The sequence below is a fragment of the Cyprinus carpio genome, unplaced genomic scaffold (assembly GCF_018340385.1).
Source record: "Cyprinus carpio isolate SPL01 unplaced genomic scaffold, ASM1834038v1 S000000148, whole genome shotgun sequence".
Classification (NCBI taxonomy): domain Eukaryota; kingdom Metazoa; phylum Chordata; class Actinopteri; order Cypriniformes; family Cyprinidae; genus Cyprinus; species Cyprinus carpio.
Genome location: NW_024872899.1, coordinates 6,156 through 13,006, shown reverse-complemented (window position 1 = coordinate 13,006; position 6,851 = coordinate 6,156). Strand labels below are relative to the sequence as shown.

General features: G+C 37.0%; 1 long non-coding RNA gene across 1 annotated transcript; it reads right to left on the bottom strand.

The window, feature by feature from the left end:
- Positions 1 to 1,082: 1,082 nt before the first annotated feature.
- LOC122142764 lies at positions 1,083 to 6,070 on the bottom strand. The gene is made up of 3 exons (XR_006158786.1): positions 5,886 to 6,070; positions 3,292 to 3,454; positions 1,083 to 2,054 (listed from the first exon to the last, which is right to left on the bottom strand). It is a non-coding gene; the product is annotated as an uncharacterized LOC122142764 (long non-coding RNA).
- Between the last annotated feature and the right edge of the window lie 781 nt (positions 6,071 to 6,851).

Sequence of the window (6,851 nt, the reverse complement as noted above, 5' to 3'; positions counted from 1 at the left end):
AGTATGGTGAGCAATATCTCATCAGAGACTCAAATAGTGTTGTGTTATTATTTGAGAAATTTATTTTTACATTTCATCAGAATTATTGCACTTTCACCTAAAAGCACAAATCAAGAGAATGTTGAATTGTACCCATGATTTATTTTACCTCATCTAGTGTGCTGATTTATTATAGGCTATTTATCATATAAATTAACACGCTTCATTACCAAAACTGGTAAAACAAGAAACTTACTGCAAAAATGAATACAGTGAAATTCCTAATATTAATACCAATAATTTTAAATTATATAAATGATAACAGCAATATATAAAATAACAGCAAAAAAATACTTTATATAAGCCCATTTATTCAGCAACCACAATCGCAAACAATATAGTGGAAATCCATGTTTGGATTTATTACAGTTCATTGCTGAGAAGTTAAATTGTGAAGGAACACAGACTGGCTGAATGATACTTTTATTTGAGTAGAAAATCTCAGTGGATTTCATTCTCGTGTTACGCAGCACGTTTAAACTTAAGCAAGAAACAATGAGGTTCATTCTCATGTTGCGCAGCATGCTTGAGCTTCCCTTAAGAGCCAATGACGTTCATTCCAGTGTGTTACACAGCACATTTGAGCTTCCTCAAAAGGTTTGTTCTCGCGCATTAAGCATGTTCGGTTGAGCTTAAATTTGTTCACTGATCAATGTTTATATGTGAATAAAAGTCTAAATTCAATTCTTTGAGGCCTGTTTTAAAAAAAAAATAACTTTCTCTTTCTATCTGTTAAGTGGAATGTATGCCTTAATGAGTTGTCTAATGCAGAATGAAATTTATATATACTAAACTTTTTATTTTTATTTTTTTACAGCTGCAGAAGTCCACATTATGAGTTTACTGGAATTAATAAAACACCAGCAGGAGCAAATAATTGCTAAAGTAAATTATTTGACGAGCAAGTTGAACCCAGCAGGCCAAGACATGGAAATGCCTGAGAACCCGGTAGATTTTCCATTAACATCAATAGAGGAAGTGGAGAATTTTGAGGAGTGGCTCAGAAATCCCGCAAATAATCAAATAAAGTTGAGTGTGGTGAGTGTTTTTTTTTTTTTTTTTTTTTCAATCTCATTACACTGAAAATTTACATTACATTCTAGCATTTATTAATGCTAGAATGCATGCTACAGTGCATGCTAATCTTAGGGAGTGAAAAACGCATGCTGTGTTAATTATTTTTAATGTGATAAACAAATCTTTATCAGCCATTTTAGAAATGTTTAATGGTCTTTCAGCCAATCATAAAGTCATATTATGTCTATTAAATAACTTGTGCTGTACATTGAGTAGTTTTAGGTTTGCTCTTAAATGAACCTGGATAGCTATCACCTCTCTCTTAGCATTACACAGTAGTGTAGTGCAAATGTTCCCCTACTTATGGTTCTGATTTAAAGGTGTAGTGACGTAGGGAGCAAACCCTAATTTTGGCACAAAGCCTAAAGCCTCGTGCACACCAGTACGGTTATTGCGCAAGCTTATCGCATTTTTCATAACGTTTTTCAGCGCGTCTTTGTGTTCATACCCAAGCAAATTTCACTAGCGATGAGCCAAATGAACATGCAAATTCACTCCCTGACAGTAGAGGGGCTTTTTGAAAAATAGAAATACCCGGGTACACAAGGTGGCAATGCGCATCTTTACACTTTACAGCCTGCACTATATACCTGCACTCCTTCTGTTCACTCACTGTCTGGTCTCAACCTTACAATGTTGTTTCACCTGACCCACTTACCTGTTGTTCCTGTGATACGTCCTAGTTCTCCCCAGCTGATGTTCTCCACTGTCTACACGCTCCTCAGCTCCCTCCGGACCCTCTGGGAAACACAAAGACACTATCAGACTCAGATAAGCCACACAAGACTTTCCCGCTCCCCGCCCGCTTACCTGGACTCTCCTCTCGCCAGTGTTGTCTCAATCGTTGTTTAATAAACCTGCTGTTATTTGTACCACTTACCTCCGTGTCCCTTGTCTGTCTGCTGACAAGGAGCTCCAGCGATGAAAAAATTATTATTCTGTTGAATGAGGAAAGACGACAGAAAAGACGCAGATATTGGATACATCCCATAGTTAAGAGGAGAACATGGGGAAATCTATCGGCTGATTCCTCTTCGTTGTCGTCTATCAATGTGTGCTCGGCAAGACCGTTTTGTGCTTGAGCGTCACCAAGTCGTGTTTTACTGTAACTTCAGCAGAAACTTACGCCTGCCGTTTTGCGCGTTGGTGTGCACACTCACATTAGCGCCCTTTGTTTAGTCACGAGGCATTAAACATTGGCGATAAATGCGCGCAGTAATCGCCCTGGTGTGCACAAGCCTTAAGGTTTCACTACCAGATGGTCCCCATTAAGCAATTTGGGCAAACTGTACCAGATGTATTTTTGAGTGCAGTTTTCCCAAAACTGTCAATATAAATGCTGTTATATACACTAAACATAAAATATATGGCACAGGGGACATTTATTTCCCTCTGTTAAAGTGTTAGTTCACCCAAAAATAAAAATGTCATTCATCTATCCCCCTTATGTCGTTCTACACCCGTAAGACCTTGGTTCATCTTCGAACACAAATTAAGATATTTTGATTAAATCCGATGGCTCAGTGAGGCCTGGATTCAAAGAAATGACATTTCCTCTCAAGATCTATAAAGGTACTAAAAACATATTTAAAACAGTTCATGTTAGTTCAGTGGTTCAATCTTAATATTATAAAGCGACAAGAACACTTTTTGTGCGCCAAAAAACGAAATAACGACTTTCCTACAATATAGTGATGGGCCGTTTTCAAAACACTGCTTCGGAGCTTTACGAATCGAATCAGTGACTCGGAGCGCCAATGTCACGTGATTTCAGCAGTTTAGCCGTTTGATAGGAGATCCGAGTTACTGATTCAATTTGTAAAGATCCGAAGCAGTGTTTTGAAATTAGCCCATCACAATATTGTTGAAAAGTCGTTTTGTTTTTTGGTGCACAATAGTTCTTGTTGCTTTTATAATATTTAGGTAGAACCACTGAACTCACATTAAATATGTTTTTAGTACCTTTATGGATCTTGAGAGAGGAAATGTCATTGCTTTGAATGAAGGCCTCACTATGCCATCAGATTTAATCAAAATATCTTAATTTGTGTTCCGAAGTTGAATGAAGGCCTTACGGGTGTAGAACAACATGAGGGTGAGTAATTAATGACAGAATTTTCATTTTTGGGTGAACTAACTCTTTAATATATAAGAAATTGACAGGATTTTTGTTACATTTTAGATTTCTTCCCTTGCAACTGTTGGGGGCCATGACACAAAACGTGTCACATGGAATATCCTTTCCCGCATGTTCCATGATGACGTTGGGAGGAGGATCAACTGGAAGGGCGTGAATGGGAAAAAGGCATTCAACCAGATGGAGTCCAAGAAGTTCCTCCTGTGTAAGTAAATGTAATAAATATTTCCAGTATCTGCATGACTCATCATAGAGATAAACAGAGAGAAGTAGCTCAGGCTATAATGTTCTTCCACAAGATGCATGAAGTTCTGTTTATTAACCGCTAGAGTAGGGCTGGGCGATATGGCAAAAATGTAATCTCAATAATTTTTTCCCATATCGATCGATAACGATATATATTTCGATATATAAACTGTTAATGCTGCCAGCTATGACTAAAGCCACAAAAATTTGAGGGTTTATTAATTACATTTTAAAGTATAGTTTATTAACAAAAACAGATTACACATTTGGCCTTAAAATATTAAGCCAACTTACCTACTTAGCGTGTGACTTTTAATTATAAACAAGCCGGAAATATTTTTAAATGTCTACACAATTGCAGGCTGATCCTTAAGATTCTTACAACCGTCTTAAACATTTTATATGAAGGCCATAAAGTAGACATTGTCATAATTCATCAACTCCAGTTCATTAGCAATTGTTAATCATTAATTGAGAATCACTTTGAAGCAGCCTGAAGCGCTGTTGCGTGAGCATTTAGAACGCACAACAGTGCCGCCTTGTGACATTGCAACATGCAACGCTCTTTGTGAAATATCCACCGCATCTCTGCAGCGCATGTGGGAATGTCAGCGGGAGTAAACAGTTCTGACACACACATAACGAGCAGGTACGAAACACGTAGGGCGAGGGGAGATTTTCCACTAGTTAATCAATCATGGATGGTTTCATTATCTTGGCGGATACAAATGTCTGAGAGGATAAAAGTAATAAAAGCATAAATGTGTCTACAAATATACTTGGGCGGCCGTTAATATACCTGGGCGACCCACCCAAGTAAAGTCTATGGGTGCGTCTCAATCAGCTCCCAAGTTCAGTAGTCAGGGCACTGATCAGGGAGTCGGCCACATTCATTTACATGATATACTGATTCACGACTTAGGAAGCTAGGGAGCAGACTGAGACGCAGGGTATGTGTGGGAAGCACTGTGATGGAATAGGTTGATTGTGTTGCCAGGTCTTGTTTTTTACCATCCGACGACATATTTTACAGATCGTTTTAATCTGCGCCTGGTCGCTTTTCAAATAACCAAAACCACTTCCATATATACTGAATTCGTGCTACCTTTTTGTCGACAATTTCATAATTTTTGAATAATAAATCGAGGTTAGTTTCACTTTCGTGGCTGCTTCCCACTCATTTTTGTCGTCCTTGTCGAGTTTTCTTTGCAAAGTGCTATAGGAAATTGACTTTGTTCTTTGACGTGAATGTTTGAAGCTGCATGCTGATTGGCTGTTGTCGCATATTTCTGCTGTATGATTGGCTCTTATATTAATCCATATAGAGTAAAAATGCCTAGGGCTTCTCATCATTATCGACACATTTTAAATGAAAATCTGCTTGTGTATTACAGGTGCTGTGAGAAAGAGCCATGTATCACGTGCCGCCACTGATGATGAAATTACAAAACACACAATACGGTGGTTCAGCCTGGCAGCTGATAGGGGAAGCTCAAGGAACCGTCCCACTGTGAGCACCCAGCAGTAGAGTTTTTCAGAGTTTCATTGGTAACTTCAGTGTTTTGAAGTGTTCATTTAAAATAGCAACAGTTACAATAAAATAAAGGTACAAGGTTACTATTTTAGATAAATGTTTTTTATTGTTTTTGTTTCCATTCAAAGAATCTATTTGTTTCTATTTTTCTATTCAAAGAATATTTAAAAAAAATCCAGTTTATACAAAAATAAAATAAAAAAATTAAGCAGTACAACTGTTTACAAAAAAATGTTGCTCAAATATTTACTCTTCTTAATGTTGTAAAGTCTTATTTTTCATTAAATAAAAAATGTTTTTGGTACAATTTATGGTCGCATTTCATTTTCTGTAATAATTCTATTCAATACCTATTAATGTACATAAATAATTAAACTATAAAAGTAATAATAGTAATTACAGATTGTAAATACATTTACAGACTATTTTTATAGTTTTATTGTAACTGGCTAAAGTTCTGAATGATTTCATCATGTTTTATTAATATTAATAAAGGCAAACATTAAATATTCATGCTTTTATAGAGCAATCCAGTCTATCTGATGTTGATCCATTTAGATTTTAAATATTTCTGTGTAGCGAGTTGTGGCCAGAATACTAGTTCGAGAGTGATCTGAAAGGTATCCAGACCAAATGACCCACTTAATAAACGGGTCCAGATCGGATCTGCGGCGGATCAGGTGCTTAATAAACGGGTCCAGATCGGATCCGCGGCGGATCAGGTGCTTAATAAACGGGTCCAGATCGGATCTGCGGCGGATCAGGTGCTTAATAAACGGGTCCAGATCGGATCCGCGGCGGATCAGGTGCTTCATAAATGGGTCCAGATCGGATCCGCGGCGGATGAACTACCTTATCGGCGGACACGGGGCAAGTCTGCCCCGGATCTGATCTGGATCCACAATCCTTATCTGTTCCGGATCCGCTGCGCTGTGCAAGTAGACTCCGTTCCGGACCCGTTTCGCGGATCCGTTCCGGAGCTTGTGATACCTCTGGGGCGGATCCGTTGCGGAGTCAGTTTGCTATCTGGGTACTTTATGATGACTTGTACTATAGGAGCGAGCATGTAAGTTTTTGACTGTGTGCTAATATTTAAAGGCTCCCCTTCATTTTTGGTGTTGTTGACTTCATTTGTACAGTAACAAAAATGTTCCTACTCCTTTTTTTGTTGTTGAATTAAATGTTAAAGAGGATGTACTAGGAGGACAAACAAGGGTTTACATCACCATATTGCACTAATAATAGTAACCTACCAAAATTACCACGGTACTACAGCGTTGTTGTTTTTTTTTTTTTTTTTTTTTTTTTTTTTTTTTTCGTGGTGTTCTTCGTTTTTTAAAATACCATAATCAATAAACATGTTAATCATTAAATATCAGTGAATATAAAAATACTTAAATTAGCACCACAAAGGGGTTAAAAAGTAATTTGCAAAAGACATATATTTCTGCTTAAAAGCTCTAATATAATGTGAACAAGAAAGTAAAATTGACTAAAAGAATAAAAATAAGAGAATAAATTTAAACTCAAGAGGAGATAAAATGCGATAAGAGATTTACGTTGATTGAGGCAGTTGTATTTTGAACTCTTTTGAGGTTGATAGAGCTCTTTGGTAATCCAGCCAAAATTTAAAATAATATTATTTCACAATTTTACCTGTATATTATCCTAATGCTTCCACAGCAAACAAATGAATAAGTAAAGAAAAAAAGTAATAATACTCTGAGGTGAAATTCACTATGATTAATGACTGAGGCACAAGATGGTGGCAGAAATGATAGTGAGTTTGTGGTGCCAGTACAGTTATCAGAATGTGAT